At 39.7% G+C, this 18,929-nt stretch overlaps 1 long non-coding RNA gene and 1 pseudogene across 2 annotated transcripts in view; one reads left to right on the top strand and one right to left on the bottom strand.

Annotated features, from left to right (window-relative positions):
* The window catches only part of LOC141574789 (uncharacterized), a 32,248-nt gene extending 25,088 nt beyond the window's left edge, over positions 1-7,160 (bottom strand). For both annotated transcript variants that reach the window (XR_012501937.1, XR_012501938.1), the window contains exons 1-2: positions 3,922-7,160; positions 2,746-2,841 (exon numbers count right to left, since the gene is read on the bottom strand). This is a non-coding gene — a long non-coding RNA (uncharacterized LOC141574789). The remainder of the gene's footprint in view (positions 1-2,745; positions 2,842-3,921) is intronic.
* A 7,259-nt stretch (positions 7,161-14,419) lies between these two features.
* Positions 14,420-18,272, top strand: LOC141574825 (diphosphoinositol polyphosphate phosphohydrolase 2 pseudogene; annotated as a pseudogene).
* Positions 18,273-18,929: the final 657 nt, after the last annotated feature.

The following is an 18,929-nucleotide window of genomic DNA, read 5'->3' as shown; positions in this document are numbered from 1 at the left end:
CTCTCCTCACCCCCGGGCAAAGGGGACACTGGCAGGGTGCAATGACAGAGGGGAAAGATTTGGCTTTTTCCTCCTGACTGTAGACACATCAGCCTCCCCCTGCAGTGATTTCTGAACTTTGAGGTATTAAAGCACCAGCATATTAGTACATCATCTCTGCAATGTCTTGAAATAAAACAGTGACTATTTTTAAATGAAATAAATGAATTGTTTTTTAAAAAAAACTAGTTTGCATTTTTTAAATTTGTCTTAGTTGATTTACAAAATTCTGTTAGTTTCCAGTGTATAGCATAGTGATTCATTTATTGCATTTTTAAAAGGAGCTTAGCACATAAACACACAAACCTATATTTGCACAAAAGATACTTGTAATACACAAAATAACAAACATTAGTATCAGGGGTTGCCTCCAAGAAGGGACGTGGAGAAGGAAAGGCAGGTCTGAATTCCCAATGTAACCCCCTCCAGATAGCTTCAATTTATTAAAAAAAAAACTTTAAATAATTCATTTAACTAGTCCATTGTACCAAATATATATATATATATATATATATATATATATATATATATATAGTCTCTTGAAGCCTGAATTAGAAATCACTTCTGTTATATTTTGAAAATTAAAACCAAAAAGTGACATTGCAGAGCATCCTACAAGTCAAGGTGAACAATCTCTCCTTCTTGGCTCTTAAATAATTTTTAAAAAGCAAGAAACAAATCCTCTCCAGAGGATTGTCACAGAACACAAAATCATCCTCCAAATGTTCATGTGCCACACCCACTGATACCCAGATTACAGTTCAGAATGAAAGTCAGGAAAACCCTCCTGGCAAAGTGACACCGGGGCCAAGCAGAGCCCAGGGACATCAGACGACTACTGACACCAGACTGCACAAATCTGCTACTGCAAATTTCCAAGTGCCAGTGCCACAGACACTAGGCATCTTCCACTTTCTCACACAATTGTGTTTAAAGGCTCTTGTTACCTTTGCTAAGTACAGGTATGTCTTCAAAAGTGGTGCTTTAATTAACAGAAGGGTTTTTTCTTTCACTGCTTCCTTCACCTCAAATCAGGTTAGGCCCACAGACAGTGCAGAACTCAGTGCCCTGCTGACCATTGGGAGAGTGTGAGTGATCCCATCCCTGCTGTCAATGATGATTCCTGTTAATGTGTGTTAACCAACTTGTCTTGATGTCCACCTCACAGCTAAGGCCAGCACTGCCTTCACAAATACCACAGAGACCATCAGCATGGGGACTTTCTCAAGTGTTCCACAAGCCTATCTTCAGGTTGGAGCAATAAGCCCTTTCTTTCTTACTGAGTCTGAATGACCTTTCCCTTCCCTACCTTCCATCTTCCTCCCAAATCCAAATTCCAAAGTGGACAACTAACATGTAAATTCTGTGCACTTAATCTGGAGGAGTCAACTTCTCAGTAAGATAAATCAAAGCTTTGCAAAGAAAAGCCAGAGAGAAAGGAATTTTATTGTAGAATCAGGAGGTTTTAATTTCTAATCCACTGGTTCCCAGTGTGGGTCCACAGATGGATTGCAATAAGACTACTTGTGGGGACTTTAGAAAGACAAAATACTGGGCCTGGCACCCAGAAATTCTCATCTGGCAGAACCAGGATAGTGGTTCTCAACCAGGGGCAATTTTGCCCCCAAGGAGCACCTGGCAATATCTGGTGCCATTTCTCGCTGTCACACTTGAGGGAGGGGAGGCTGGTGGTGGTGCTTCCCCTGGTGGGTCAAGACCAGAGATGCTGCTAGACATCCAACACACAGCTCAGTACCCTCCCCTCCCCTGAGGACTGCCCGATCCAAAATTTTGAGGCTGGAAACCCGTGGTCTGATATAAATTCTGAGAATGTGTATTTTGAAAAAAAACCCTTTTGAGGAGACCTTGCTGCATAGATCACTTTGAGAACCACTGGGCCAGTGTTTCCTGAAGTGTCTCCTACTCCATGGAACAGAAACAGCTTAGGGGTGGGGGAATATTTCTGGTTAAATTTGGAAGTGGTGGAATAAACAGAGTTTTCTAATGTAGGCATTTTCAGAGCCTTTAAGACATCACTGTCTACTGAGAATCACCACACAGAGGACACAGCATGTGGAATCTTCCAAGTTAAACATCTATGCAACTCCTCCTCTTTTTTCCTACAAGTAAGGGAATAGAATATGCAGGAAGCATTTTGGAAAACAATTTTATCATTTATTCCCCCAAATTTCAGTCAATTCCCTTATATAGAGGCAGATACATTACACCTAAAAACAACAAACCCCCCCACGAAGAACAAGCAGCTTCAGGGGAAGTTCTGCAAACTCATGGAACCACAGGAGCTCAGATCCACAAAGGGAAACCCTTGAAAGACATTTATTTTGTTTCATTTTGTTTTGTTTTAACAGATTCTATAGTATATTTTCTTTTTTATGATCAGAAGTAAAAAAAGCCAAAGAACCACACCTACATCTTGATCTTGTCTTCCTGAGGATACCTTAGATTTTAATGAATGTAAACAGACAAAAGCTGGACAAACTCTACACCAGCAGTAAAAACATAAATCACAGAAATTGCTCTGTACAGTGTTTGAGCTCAGACCTGAATGGGATGAGTTCATGTGCACTTGAGTGCATGGGAAAGGAAACCACACCACACAATCTTACAGAGGCCTCTAGAATCACCATTTCTTCCACATTAGACAACTAAGGTCACTTGGGAATCATGAAAGTCACTTGTCCTTACCTGAACTTCAATGTAGAGTCCCGGTACATTAAATAATTTGAACATAATTTCTGAAAGATATTCTTTATTTTCTGGTGTATTCAGAGGAGGTTCTGTCTGTAAGGAAATATTCACTATATTTAGTGTTCACCCAAATTTCATGTAATTACATCAGAACAGCAAAATGTTAATCTAAAAGCATGTTCATTAAGATGCTGTACAACTCCTTAATTTGACAGACAGAGTACACCCAGAGTGATTGATTAAACATATTTTGGCTGTGAGGTTTAAAATCTTTGAGAGAGTAAAGCCTCTCTAAACACTTCTGCTCTGACTAATCCACCCCAAAACAAGAACAAGCTACAGAAAAGGAAACTCCACCTCGGATAACAGAACACCCAAACACCGTGAATCTGAAGAGACATGCACTGAGCTGCCAAGGGCAATAACAGCCCCACTGAGACCAGATGAGTGAGGACATGGAAAGAGAACACCAGTGACTTCAGATACCAGGCAATATCCAGTTTTCCAGAGAAGAGCAAAAGCAGAGAGCCCTTGCTTGGAGTCAGAGCAGTCTGAGCAGCACAGCTGCAGGAGCCTCGCTCCCCAGGCCCCTCCCCTCAGAGCACAGGCAGCAAGATGAGAAGTTACACCTCCACCATCTGCTGTGAGAAAGACAAGCCTGGGACAGAAGCTGCTTCAGCCAGACACTGCACACCACCCAGCCTAAACCAGACACACAGCCAGTTCAGAAAGAGCTCCCCTCACTCAAAGATGAGGAAAGAACACAAAAAGACTAGCCAAACATCAAATAAAAACACTCATAGAAAAAGAGAGTGGAGAGAGAAAATAGGAAAAAACAAATGGCAGATAAAAAACATGTACCCAGAAAAATATAAAAATAAAGCAGATGAATATCATGACATAGATATCTGAGTTTTTTAAAATGTCTATTTAAAATAATAACTATTATCTAATAGGAGGAAATTAACAGGATTACAGAAAGATAAAAATAAATAAAACTGCTTTTTGTCATTCAGCAATATGTTGAATAATTTTCCATGTTAATAAATATGGATTTACATCACATATTTAAGCTAAGGAAAAAAAGAGAGAGAAAAGGAGAAAAAAAAAAAAGAAAGGAAAAAATATCTAGGCCTTTTGGCAAAAAAATAAATAAATAAAAATCCACATTACCCTTTGTTATATACTGAGCTGTGTGTCCCAAAACTCTTATGCTGAAGCTGCAACCCTCAGGTGACTGTGTTTGGAGATGAAGCCCCTAGAGGGGTAATCCAGGATCAGTGAGGTCACAGGACAGCACTGACATCTCTGCAGGATAAGGCAGAGGGATCTGGGAGCTCTCTCTCACTCACACAGAGAGGAAGAGCCACACAAGGACCTGGTGAGAAGGAGGCCATCTGCAACCCAGGAAGAGAGATCTGGTCATAAACCAACCATGATGGCACCTTGATCTCAGACCTAAAGCCCCCAGAGCTGTGAGGAAACAACTGTCTGTTGTTGAAGCCACTCAGCCTATGGTGTTTTGTTAGGCTTATTGAGCAGAGCAACATACTCTTAAAGCAGGAAATGGGCAGCCTGTCTTGGCCATTGGCACAGCTGCATGCAGGACACTGGGACACACAGGGCCACATTTACAGACTTTTCTGGCAGGAAAATATGACCCCAGAATTCTATATCTGGCCACACTGCCAATCAAGTCTGTTGCAAAAACAAAATATCTTTAAACATACAACAACTTGAGAGAATTTGGTTTCTATGAACCCTTCATGAATTAACCATCAGACAATAAGCTTTAGCCAAATAATAAGAATGCATAAAGTACAGCCAAAGACTTACAGTGAGCATGTAGTCCATTTAAGATGTAGGGATAAATGCTTTTCTTTTCTGGGAGAATCTATAGCTATAGAACAGAATGTAAATATTATAAATTAAAACAACAGGAGTAGTATCAAGTTGACAGGCACAGATGGAAAGGAGGAAAATATAAAGACACTGATGCCCTTGTGTCATGGAATCAAAAGATATTGTTTTCTTGGTAGAGCAGCAGAGACACCAGTAAACATAAAGTCACAAACATAAATATCAGAGTAAGTTCACTAACATAAACAATCAAAAGCAGGTGATAGGACAAAGGAGGAGGAGGTAAGAAAAGTGGCCATGTACCAACGTGGTCACTAAGCACAGTAGGAAGTAATCATCCCTAAACAAATACAGGTAAATATCTTATACAAAAGTACAGTTATGTTAAAATATGTTTTACCAATTATCAGAACGAATATGCACCCAATAGAAACCAAAGAGAAAGCCAAGCCTGAGTTTTAAATTATCCATACATAAATAAAACACACTAAAACCAGAAAGCACAGCACCAGAAAAGCAGCTGTGACCACACACACCTGCCACACAGCCCAGGCCATTTCAGCACGGGCAACGGGAGAGCTCCAACTCCAATCAGCCCAGCTACACCCCACCTTCGATTTTACCAAGTTTGGGAAGTGATTTCCTCTCTCCATGCATAATTAGCACTGACTTCACAGGAGTCTAAACAAAGTGCTCATGGCAGCACCTGGCATGGGGAATGTACTCAGTGAAAGTGCATTATTATCACTAAAATCATCAGCATGTACCAGTGAGAAACTCACCTACTGAAGAGAAAGTCTCTGAACAAAGACTATGAGACAAAATCAAATTCCATTGTCAAGCCAAGGGACATCTAAAACAAGGTGCCTCAGAGAGGTGCACAGTTGTCACAGCTTCCAAGATCAGAAAAAACATAACTGCACATAACAAGGAACTGATTACACAGATTAGGTCACATCCATAAAATGTAACACTTTGAAGCAATTAAAAAGGATGGGCAGTGTGTCTGCAGATATGAAACAATATCTACTATAAATTTGCTACATGAAAAGAGGCCTCTCCATACATACACATTCTTAAATATACTTCTGTATCTACAACATTTTTTTTAAAAAGCAAGGTGTATGAGGAGAGAAATGAGGAGCTGTTTATGGGCACAAAGTTTTGATCTTGCAAGATGGAAAAGTTCTAGAGTTCTGTTACATCACAATATCAATGTAGGTAACGTTACCAAATGATACATTTAAAACTGTGTTAAGTGGGTAAATTTCATATATTTCAAATTATAATTTCTAAAATTTTTAAAGTAAAAATCAAAATGTACCATAGTATGTCAATTTTGTTACCATTTTATGAATCAAGCTTATGTATAATCCATGTGCCTGCACATAATTATTGCTGGTTAAGCACCAGTAAAGTTGGTTTCCTCCAGGAAGGGGATCTGGAAGGCAACACAGAAGTGGGAAAGAGACACTCTTGCACTGGAAATCGTACTGCACCTTTTGAATTCTGTGCTGTGTGTATGCTAACTCTTCAAGCAAATAATCAAATCTGGCTATCAACTAGCTGGGGGCTTTAGTTTATACTCCTGTCTGATACAAAGCTCAAACATCATGCCCCAAGTAAGTTTTAATTACTCTGATTAGAATCAATACACTCCCTGAATGGGAGAGAGAAAGCAATCTTAAGACATAGACAAGAAATAATAAAGTCATCAAAAGCAGATTGTAAGTAAGTGATCTAAACGTTATTCAACAACACATTACTTATTTTAATGTGCCTACCTCAAGGGGCTGAGATCAAATTAGTTAATACCTTAATGTTCCCAGTACACATTTAGCACTGTGTTAGTGATTACTATATCAGATTTTTTTTTTTAGTTTTCTTTCATTTAAAGCACATGAAGAATAGCTGTGGATTCCAATATTTAGGTTACAATATATCTCCTTATGGCACCTCCTATCAACCTGAAAAACAGGCCTAATAACTACCTACCCCACAATTGTCTGTGGGATTAAATAAGTGAGTTAATTCATGCAAATGCTTGGTGGGGAGAGGGCTGGGCCTTTAGCAAGTGCTGAATATATCAACAATCAACTGTAATATCAAGAATATATCTCAGGCCAGAAGAAATTGAATGTATTAACTCCAGAGACCTAGAGTCTTCTCTTACCTTGAAGAGGAATCCAAGCACCTTAATAAGTTAATTTTATAAACATAACATTTAAACTGATTAGAGGGGGGAATAGGATGAAGAGAGGAAGGCTAGAAAGGTATGCAAAGTGGGAGCATTGTCATGCAATGTTTCCTTCCTGCCTGGTTTAAAAAAAAATTTGAGCCTATAGAAGGCATTCCAACAAGAAGTAGATTAACCCTGGCTCTGGATTCTTCCTGGGTTTAATTTCAGTGTCAAGTGATGTTCCAAATAAATCCCAGATGAATGAAAAATATATATAAACATCAAAGGAAAGTAGGTTTACTTACATAAAAATTTACAATTATAGATGTTCAAAAACATAACCTACAAAAAATCAAGTGAGAAAAAGTATCTGCTTATGACAAAAAATTCTTATCTGTTATATGAAAGATTTCACACCATAAAAACATTGTGGCCATACATACGACAGAATATTATTCAGCCCTAAAAAAGGAAGGAAATTCTGACACATGCTACAATGTTGCTGAACCCTGAAGACCTTATACCAAGTGAAATAAGCCAGTCATGAAAGGATTAATACTGGATGATTCCACTTATATGAGGACCCAGAATAGTTACAGTCATAGAGACAGAGGGGGGATGGTGGGGGCTAGGGCTGGGAGAGGGGGAAAGAGAGTTATTCTTTAATGTGGACAGAGTTTCAGTTTGGAAGATGAAGAAGTTCCTGAGATGGCTGGTGGTGATGGTTGCACAACAATGTCAATGTACTCAACTCACCAAACTGTACATTCAGAAATGGTTAACATGGTAAATTTTATGGTATGTGTATTTTATCACAAAAGAAAAATTTAAGTAGAATAAAGTTCAAAGAAATCATAGCAACAATAAAAGCAATAAAACACTGATATGTACAAAACCCAGGACATGAATAGGCAATTCACAAAGGAGAAAATATATCTAATAAATACATGAAAAACTGTTTAAGATCAAAGGTATTCAAACTGCAAATTAAAAAGTCAAATAATCAAAAATGATATTAATCAATCCTAAGAGTTCAAATAATGTGGCTCCTTGTACATTGAAGATTTCAGTGTGAAATTGTATACCAGAGATTCAAAATTATTAACACATCTGGACCTCCAAATTATATATATATATATAATTTTTATATTCTTAATATAAAAATGCTCTAAATGTAGAAAAAAATGTGCAAATATTAATTTATGTTATGTCTTACAAAACCAAGAAACTGGAAACAAAAGTAAACATCTAAAAATAATGGGGCTGCTAAACAGACAGGAAACAACCACTGGATACATGATTGCATGACCATTAAAGCGAGGATTATGAAAACCGTGCAAGAAAATGGGGGAGAGGGATGGAGGACACAATATTGAATGCAAAATCATATAAAAACATGAGTGAAAAGATTAAGTATAGCTATACTAAATGATAATATTTATGATAATGGGATAGGAGTGTGAAAAGCCCCACAAGAATCTTCCAAATTTTCTAAATCGCACTTATAGTTCTATAATAAGAAAAAAAAAATTCATTACAATAGATGTGAAACCCTGAGTTACAGCCTGTGTGCGAAGGCCACAGAAACTCCCAATACAACTTCCTGGTTTATTTCTCCACAGGCGGAGAAGCTAACAGAAGAAAGACTTCACCCCAGGGCAGAAGCCACAGCACATCCTGGTGTGGCTTTTCCCTAGCCTGTTGGCTCTGTAACGTGGAAAACACTTTCCATATCCAACCACAGTTGTGAAGACAGCTGAATACTTGATCTGCCACTGTCTTCATACCTGTAGTCACATCATTATGGCAGGCACTGCAATTTCCCTACCCATTATCTATTCTGCCTTCTGCCTTAATGACAGGCCACTGATCAATCACAGGTCCAGAAAACAGCATTTCCCAGACTTCCTGGTGTACAGGGATGGCTAAGTAAGTTCTGGCCAATAAGAAGCAAAAGTTATTGGATGTGTCTTCTGGGAAAGCTCCTTACAAGGTTGGAGGTAGACTCATGTAGTAGGCCCACTTCTGCTCTTAACCCCTTCTTTCCTGGAATATGGAGGTGATGACTGGAGCTGCAGCAGCTAACTTGTGATCTAAGGCAATCTTAGAATGGAAGCCATATGCTAAATATACTAGAGCACACAGATCCCTAATGACACCAGAAACCTGACATACCAGCACTGCCCTCCCTGCTACAAATAACTTTAAGAAAAATAAAAACTTTAACTTGCTTAAATCACTGATTTTTACACTTTAGTACTTGCTGCCAAACAATTCACCATCTGTGAAGAACTAACATTAAAATCTATACACTTCCATTAAGAGAATGTTTACAATAAAATTAGGTTCTCCTGGCTATTGAATCAAATTCAGCATTATTAAAGACACATTCTTCTGGGTTCTCAGAACCATAATCATAAATCTATGTTTTCCTCAATCCTCCTTTTCTCCTATGTTTACCACAAGTAATTGTTCTTTAGAGGACTAATTTAAATAAAACCTTCCAAAAACCATTATTTATATATAACGAGATCTAAATTGGAGATATCAAGTTTTTCTTATTTTTTAAATACTGAAGTATATGATTAAAACTTCACATGAATGCAAGTTACATAAGCATTGTATTCATAATAATGGTAAAATATCATCAAGTATTAATTCAAAAATGAATAATTAGTCAGTACTATAAAAATCAATCCATATTTCTGGATAAAGAAAGCAAGCTGAACACATGCAACTAATATTGCTCCAGTCCCAAACCTCTCCATAACTGCAGTAAAGAAATATTTTTAAAAGCATAAATCCTCAAGGAAGGGCAAGTAGGAGTGGAGATGACAATATACTGAAAATGGGAAGAACACGGGCCAGCAGTAACAGACTCAGTAGCGCCAAGGATGTCCAGCTCCACACCGGCCAGTGCTAGTGTACAGGACAAAGCAGGTCTGAGCCACCCTCATGAACCAGGAAGGGAGTTACTGCGGTAAGCCAGGACAAGCCACATGTCATGGTGATTATTATGTGTCAGCTTGACTGGGCTAAGTGGTACCCCGAGAGCTGGTAAACCATTCTTTCTGGGGTGTGTCTGAGATGGTGTCTCTGGAAGAGCTTAGCATGCAGCAGACTGAGAAAGGAGACCTGCCCTTGCCAATGTGGGTGGGCAGCACACAGGCTACTGAGGACTTGATTAGAACAAAAGGATGAAGGAAGGGTGATCCTCCATCCCTGAGCTGGGACACACATCTTTCCTGCTCTCAGGTGGATGGCAGAGCTCCTGGTTCCCAGCATCCTTGGGCAGCACTGCTGCTTGCTCTTCCTCCCCTGATTCATATTCAAAAAGGTTTGCAAATCTCCTCTACAGTTACAATTCAATTTCCCTTCAAGAGCACTGCAGTTCTTTAGAATATATGATTCTGTCTTGAACTCTGGGCAATTCAGTATTAGAGAAAAGAGTGTGGTTCCCATTTGCTATCTGTTTAGTCCACGTGACCAACATGAGTTGAGTCTCTGAAACTTCTTGAAAAACATGAGCCCTACTGAGCTCATTCCCACCATGGATGTGCAGATGTCTGTCATAGCAGTCAGAAGGGACAATTTCATAGGCTACTGAGGGAACTTTAATTTAAAACTTTTAGACTCTTTTACACCAAGAAGCCATTAGCTGATGTAGTGGTTCAGTAAATGTCTTCAATGAATTTCTGGACATGGCCACAAATCCCTGTACCTGCTTCACTTCCCTTCAATTATCCCATTAACTGATGAGGAAGGACATAAGCCTGAGATAAAACCACCCTTCTCATAACTTCCTCTGTCACATCATGCAGCAAACACACCTCCTAACTTCAAAGTACAATAAATGTAACACAATATTTTCTTATGTTTAATGTAATAAACAATTATTTTTGAAAATTCTCTTCAGATACTCATTTTTGGCAAAGGACTTAAGCTTTTCCATATTCATACCAAACACCTCCATTTCGTTCCCAGCAATTGGTTTTATTGTACTGCGGTGTATATGCCAGCTAGAGCAGAAAAATTCCTGGTAGGAAAAATTTCCTGTGGGCTGTGTCCTGGTGATTGCATTTGCTCCACGGGCCTAAGACTCAGACTCCATCTGAGCAGAGCGGGATGGGGCAGGCAGGGAGAGGAAGCTGGGCCCCAGGCCCATGCCTGGAGTCCTATCAACAGGTAGTTATGTGACGTATGAGAGAAGGGAACATGCCAAGCATGGCAGGTGGGAGTCTGTAATTTGTTTTGGCTGTAAAGACAAAGCCACTCAGACATACTGTCAGTTTCCTGGCTCCATGTATTTTAAATAAACCATCGTAGACACACAGGAGAGAAAATACACAGTGGCCTGTAAAACACAGTACTTGGACGTGGCAATTCCTAGTTGTGAAGATACAGCCAGGAAAAAGCTTAGAGCACTTTCAAGGACTTGATTTAATAGACACAAAATATATAGATTCCACTAACTACCATAACAGCCTTGTACTTAACATATTTTAAGCCAGATAATTCTAAAGAATATTCCATATTTAACATTAGGAAGAATTATATAATTGGATCAGGGACCATTTGACAATGCACTAGCATGGAAAAAATGCAAAGCTAAATTATGTAGGTTTTAATGTGCAGCTTATGTTACATGCAATTTCTCTAAATAAAGTAAGTGTTTTATATATGTAATTAATTTTAACTTAAAAAGAACATAAAACAATGAAAACAGGCTCCACAACCAAGAGACACTTCTCTTCATTTCTCTGTATTGTTTTATTTCATCTGAACAAGATCAATTACATCCACAATATCAGGGCCTGTAACTCAGCTCAGAGTTAGTGTGAGATTTAACCTTGGCAAAACAGCACCTTGACTCAGCTCCCTCTGCTGTAAGAAGCAAAGGTCAGAGCCAACCAGTTATTTCAGGAGGACACCTAACTACACAGGTGGTTTCCTACCCAAACCCATTCCTCCCTCCTCATTCCTTGCTGCTGGAGGCCGGTTTAGGTACATACCTCTTGGGGCCAGGTGATGAGATGTGGTCCCCTCACCAGCAACAGGAGAGAATCTTGACTCATCAAAATGTACCAAAGTAATTTTGTTCCCCTCTAGGGCCCACACTGTACACGGACAGACAGGGCAAATCTGCTAGGAAGGTTTCTGAGGATGAGAGTCTTAATTCTAAAACTCTGAAAGTAAATACACCAAAAGTCAGTACAGGAACTCGGGTAGCCACCCTGGGGCCTGAGGGGAACCAGCACAAGAGGCCAAACAGGTGAATTAGGCTGGGTTCTCACCTCCATCTCTGAGCTGCTCAAGTAACCAGTCCTGAGTGGCCTGACACTGGCATCCTGTTTTGTGGGATAATAAGCCCTCTTTGGTTTTGGACATTTTGGTTTAGCCTTCTGTTATTTGCCCAAAAAGCACTCCAACTCATACAAAGAGCTTTAGTGGGAATTAAAAACTCCCCAGGGAAGAATATCCTGGGTTTAAAATCTAAGCAACCAAGAATCCATAGTGCTCTTTTCTCAGTCCCAGTTACTCACCATCAAAAAATGATGGCCCTCAGGTTCAGCTCAGGGAAAATTAAAAATAACTTGTTCCATGAACCTCTCCATTAGATCTCAGTCTTCAATTATTCCATGTCTTATTGGCCACTAAAGCAAGAGAAATCAAACTATGTCAAGCTTCAGTCCATGTCAGTAAGAGCAACAGTTTTAAAAACACTGGCCCAGAAGAGACTGAGTTATTAGAGAAAACAGGTCCTTTGAACTGGGTGAATGTTAATTTATGTAAAGAAATAACAGGCACTTTACCAGAAATATTAAGTTATATTATCATTTATATTCTACTTCACATCTCTAAGTACAAAGTATCATCTTAACAGTGGAGTAATAGATGCAAAAGTACAGCTAATCTGCCATACCATTCCATTTGGAGTTTGGAGGTTTTTAGAACAAATACCTAGTTAAACAATTTTAGTGCTTCTTTTTAATTAATCAGTCTACAGCTCTTCTACATCTGACAGGTCAGTGAGTCAACCTGCAATTTTCCACAGAAGCAGATCTTGCTCTCACATGAAGCCCAGCATTCCCAGAGTCAATCCTGCATTCTGGGGTTTCTTAAATTCACTTGATTCCCCACATGAAAAATACCTTGTTCAACTAACACAACACTGTAAATCAACTATACTTCAATTTTGAAAAATACCCCATTCAAAACCAACAACAACAAAACCTCTTTCCCAACACAAGAATAAAATACACAGCTCACAAGTACAATTGCTATGAAATCTACCATTTTGCATGATTCATCCTACTCTCTGTTCTTGGTGATACACTTACAGAAGCAAATCCCGGTGGGGAGTTTACCTTTGTGGCATACGTGGGTTTATCTATGGCTTCATGCCCTATGAAAAAGTCCAGGTCATCAACTCCCCTCAGCACCCTCCTTTGGGCTTGGTCAACCACTTTTGCTGACTCTCTGATGGCAATACCTTAGGGAGAACAACGCAAAGATTTCTGTCTGCATCCATACTCATTTCAAGGGTCATGGAAGCATAATATAACCCCTGTGTATGTACAAGTAAATTTTCAATGTCAGGGTCTTATTTGGAATTGAGAGTGTTCACAGAAAAGACGCTATCACAGAGCACATAAAGTAATACAGAAACCTTTCTTATGTTCTGGTATTATTCTTAGTGAGGCACAAAGGAGCCTAGCTGGTCTGCTTTTAATACTGACAAAAGATGAATTACTAAATTTTTCAGTTTCATTTGAAAAAACATCCCTCATGATAGTGAAGTGAAAAGCACATATCAATCGGTTCCAAATTTTAGAATACAATGTAGAAGGACACAAAATTAAAAATATAATGTGAAAGAAGAAAATAAACTGAAAAATGCTCATACACTCTCAAGTCATTTTAATAAAACTGTGTCACACAGATTTAAAATATATTTTTATTCTTGTTACAAAATCACTAAAAGAAAAAACTGAGGTTGCTGACTAATATCCCGCAAGAAAAATTCAATAATCAAACAACTGTATTATGTAAAAATATTAATGGCTTTATGATATATTATTTTAATAACAGTTTAACCACGATATTTAGGAATATACTTATAGTTAATAATCATATGAAACTTCACTGTAGAATTTAACATCTAATGAAATGTGGAAAGCTTCATGAAGATTCAATTTTCCACTTAAATTCCTAACCCCTGGTCACACTTTGCTTTCCCATAAACTCATCTTCATCAAATTTATTCCAAAACAAATGAGTAAACATATACAACCATTTTTAAAAGTAGAGTATTTGTAGTTCCCAATTTATTAGAAATGAAGAATAACAGCAAAGCTAAGGGAGTGAATTTTAAACCTTGCCCTCAGAAAGGCATCTTGAAATAATATCTTGAAAAGGTAGGAAAAAAAAAAGAGGTACAGGACAGAAATCACTTTGCTCACCTCCTCTTCTCACTCCATCTCACTGCCGCACTTGGTCCAGAAGCTTTCAACTTACAGAAGGTGGCACAAACCCAAAGGGCAGGATTTCTGCAGGACTAAGGCAGCAGGCGTGACGTGGACGTGCTGGGGGCGGAGCCCAGAGGAAGCATCCGGGGCAGAAGCAGCGGGCATGCCAGGACCACGAGGCCGAGAGTGGGGCTCGGGAGGTCTGGAGGGCCGGGACGAACTGCGGCAACTGCAGCCACAAAAACACCCGTTCCCGAACACAGACCCCGCCACGGGCGGCGCACTGACGGGCACCGCGCAGCCACCTGTGCACACGCAGCACGTCAGAGGGCCCTGACGGGACGGCCCGCAGCCGACACCAAACGCCTCGCGCTGCCGCGGCGCTGCTGCCGGGCCGGCGGGAGCCCCTGCAGCCAACTCCCCGCACCTCGGGCCCCGCTCAGCCCTGGGAGGCGGCGGCAGCGGTGGGAACCGGGGCGAGCGGGCGGCGGGCTCCGGGGAAAGCCACAGACGCCCGGGCGGAGGCCGCGCTCCCTCCGCGGCGCCCGGGCTGCAGGGACCAGCGCTCGCGCCCCGCCCCGCGTCGGAGCGGCCGCCGGCTCCGGGACTGGCCGGCCGCGTCGCCCTGGGCCCCGACACGCCCTCGCCCCCGCGCCCCGGCGGGTTGGCGGCCTCCGCAGGGGCCGCGGCAGCGAGAGCCCGCCTCTGCGATGAGGTCCAAGCCCCCCTAGGCCGCGGACCTAGGACCGCGAGGGCTTCAAGAAGCGGGCGGCGTCCCTGTGCTTCCGGAGCGAGCAGGAGGACCAGGTGCTGCAGGTGGGCAGGCTTCGGTCCCGGACCAGTGGACTGGCCCAGGAGGAGGACTGGAGCCCCAGGAGGAGCCTGCCGGTGCTGCCGTGAGGGAGGCTTACCAAGAGGCTGGAGTCAAAGGAAAGTCAGGCAGATTCCTGGGCATATTTGAGAACCAAGACAGAAAGCACAGGGCATATGTCTATGTCCTTAATGTCACTGAAATATTAGAAGACTGGGAAGATTATGTTAATACAGGAAGGAAGACAGAGTGGTTCAAAGTAAAGGATGCCATCAAAGTTCTCCAGTGTCATAAGCCTGTACATGCAGAGTATCTGGAAAAATTAAAGCTGGGTTGCTCGCCAACCAGTGGAAATTCCACAGTCCCTTCCCTTCCAGAGAGTAACACCTTGTTTGTAGCTGCTGCACTGCGAACCTCTGGGCTGCCATCCAGCATAAGATAGACAGGGTTGGAAGGACCTCTTCCACCATGTGCAATCTCATGGGCAGAGGCTTCTTTATTTTCCTTGACAAATATCTGAATGACGCTTACAAACTGAATTTGCCATGCGGGATTTTTTTAACAATCTGCTTGATTTTTAGGTGCTTTCAAATCTTCTTTAAAAAGAAAAAAGATAGTGTAAAATATTTTAATAAGCCAAAGCGATGTGGAATTTTTTTTTTTAGATGCCTTAAATGTGCTCTCCCACCCAGCCCACCCACCTTGTTATTTTGGTTGGCATTTTCACTTTTTCCCCAGTATTTTTTTATCCATTTGATATCAGTCTGTGGTTTTTGTCAGATCAACATACATGTGGATATATTATCCTGGTGAATTGTCTTCTCATTCAAAATATTAACATATTCAATGAATCCATTTGTCAACTCATTTATCTAAATTTTCACAACTGGTACTATGTCACTAGCTACCTGATATGGCCAATTCCCCTGTAACTCAATAGTCCTTTAATACAGAGTTTAACTCTATAGAGCTGGTGAGTTTTAGGCAGTTACTGTAAGCAAAATGCATGTAGTAGATATCTTATCATGGAACCTGTATTCATGGAATTGAATTAGGGTGCTCAGTTGCCAATTCCCTTTATTCATAATCTCTCTTTACACAGAACACACAAGAACCATATTTCCCTCAATGTAAATTGCTGCTTTTAAATATATATTTTCAGTTTGAATTTAGTGACATCTCTTCAGTTAAACTTGCTGGTTACCAGTAAACACCTTAAATAGCAGTCAGTGGTGACTGCATCAGAATTGAGTAAAATGGCCTTCTTGTTCACCTGTTACAGACCTAGGTTTTTAGGGTGCCTCGGAATGTCTCATCTTTTATAGGTGGTCAGCAGGTAGGTACTATTTATCATGTAACTAATTACTGGGACACTAGAATGTACCTAAGAATTATTTTGTCTTATTTTTATATTCACATAAATCCAGGAATCCCATCTAAAACACATAAATACCTAATCTGAAATGCCTGTACTTCCTCAACCAAGTCAGAGATGAGATGGGGCAAGTAAAAGATGGTTCTCTATGTAGATATTAGCTTTTTGTAAAGATCATAACTGTTGAGTAAAAAGTAGGAATAAGCATAGTTAGACATTTGTTGTACAAATTGTTAACCTTTAAAAATATAATTGCTGCTGAAAATAGTGCTGTTATAAGGAAAATCAGTGCCACCATTTTGAAACTGGGCTCTTGTGCCATAAAAGCAGCTGAGCTAAATACGAGTATTAGTTCACAAATTAAGGCTGCCAAAGGAATAAGACAGAAAAACTTTAAACCACTGACATTTCATTCTAAATTATGTAGTGTGATCAGACATGATCTTCCAGAATTTTTATATTTTTCTTTGTACAGAGGTTATGTTTTCTGGGTGTTTTTTTTTTTTAAAGGAAATACTTAAAAATCCCACAGATTGACACTTGTTATCAATCTTCAGTGGACTAAGTTTTTCCTCAGTAATCTCTGAAGTTTCTTTAAATTATATACTTAACACAGAAGATAAATTGATTGTTTTTGTACATAACACTGTGTCCACCTGAAATGTCACAATTACTGGGGGGCCTGGGTATGTTGTACATTGATATTCTTAAAGGTAATAATGCATGAATTTCTTTTATAAACTCTTGGACTATGTATTTGATGTGTAAAATATGTACAGTATTAATGTCAACCATTTCTTAAAGGTGAGCCTATAAATATTGTTGTATCATTTTCTTTGGTCAGTAACATTTGGACCAAGTAGTGCCACTTGGGTCAGGATTTTCTTCAGTGCCATTTAGCAAAACATCTGTCTTTGGTCTATGCAACTAGCAAAATTTTGTATAATGAATCAGAATATTTCAGAGTTGTCACACTTTAAATTTCACATGAGGGGTTCTTCACTATTCTTGAACTCAGCCCACTGAAGCTAGAGGAAAGGCCCTGAGGATATTTATTTCTGTTAAGAGAAAAAAGCCTACATTTGCAGGCTCAACAATTGAATCTACTACACATAAAAAATAGTGTCTACTCTCTCAGTCCCTCAAAGTTTACAGAGTGTTGGGACTTTCATTTGTGCTGCTTTCTGTTGGGTAGTTGGATAAAACTGGGCAGCTAAAATTTTCAGTCCCCAGTGCCTACTAAATTAAAAAAAAAATTTGTAAATTGACTTGCAGACAAAAAATAGCAAGTATCCTACATGTTTGATTTTGAGATTTCTTAATTTCTTCCTTTTTTTTTTTTGTAAGCAGGTGAAATTTTCCAACTAGGCGCATGCCATTCAATTTTCTGTCTATCCCATAGTTGTATAAAGTAGCAAAACTGAAGGGGGGAATGATTGTTGTATACACTTTAAAATTGCTTTGTATGGTCTCATTTGAGATAACTGGTGTAAGAATCTTGATGTTTTATATATTTTGAAATATCAAATTAAAAAATTGAAATTAAAAAAAAATCCTCACACAGTCTGTCAGTGCAAGTTCCAGTCTATCAGTGCAAGTTCCAGACTCCATCCTCTGTGCAAGATCAAACTTAATTATGCATGGATTTAGCATTAAACTGCCAAGAGAACATGAAATACTATCAAGAGACAAAGGCAAAAAGGTTCTTCAATTCATGACTTTACTCAAGTTCACCAAGAATTTGAGGGCAATATTTCTACTCAAAAGAAAAAAATCACCACCCTAAAGAAAAAGTGCTAATTTAGTGAGAATGAAACTACCATGCTCAAAAATTTAAATGATAACAAAATCAATCTCATCTCTCCCAAAAGGTAGATACAAGTATCTGACCCCAAATCATAGTAGACCTGTGTTTTCATGCCCCTTAGAAATAACAACAAAGTGCATACATTCTGTTAACTGTTATGTGGAAGCACCTAAACCCATGAAAGTGAATAAGGGTATATAGAGCTTATACCCAAAATCTTTTGTTGACACCTATGAAAAGCAAGCTGTGGACCAAAGAGCCCTTGTGAACATGATGGAGAACCAAGTCTAGGAAAGCAGCTGTAATGAGTATCTCCAAATACTTATGGAGTATACATATGACTTATCATAAAATGAAGACTTCAGTCACAAGCACCTGTCTCCAACACACTTCAGCTTACACAGGACCCTGACTCCGGTGTACACAGAAAACACAAGAAATGTGCAGAAGACACTAAGATGGAAGGGAAAATAAATATATCAGGTAACAGGACCAACACCTAAACAGTGCAAGTGGTTACATACACATGGCATCTCCATGCACTGGAACAGCATGAAGCCATGAAAAATGATAAAGAAGTTCTTCTTGTATGAATCCAGAAGGTTCACTAAATTGCAGTGTTATGAGAAAAAAAACAGGATACAGTGTATGCAGTATGCCACCACCTGGGTAACAACTCA

Source organism: Camelus bactrianus, chromosome 23 (assembly GCF_048773025.1).
Source record: "Camelus bactrianus isolate YW-2024 breed Bactrian camel chromosome 23, ASM4877302v1, whole genome shotgun sequence".
In the NCBI taxonomy this organism is placed as follows: Eukaryota; Metazoa; Chordata; class Mammalia; order Artiodactyla; family Camelidae; genus Camelus; species Camelus bactrianus.
The sequence above is the reverse complement of the archived record's forward strand: the minus strand, read 5'-3'. Positions and strand labels throughout refer to the sequence as shown.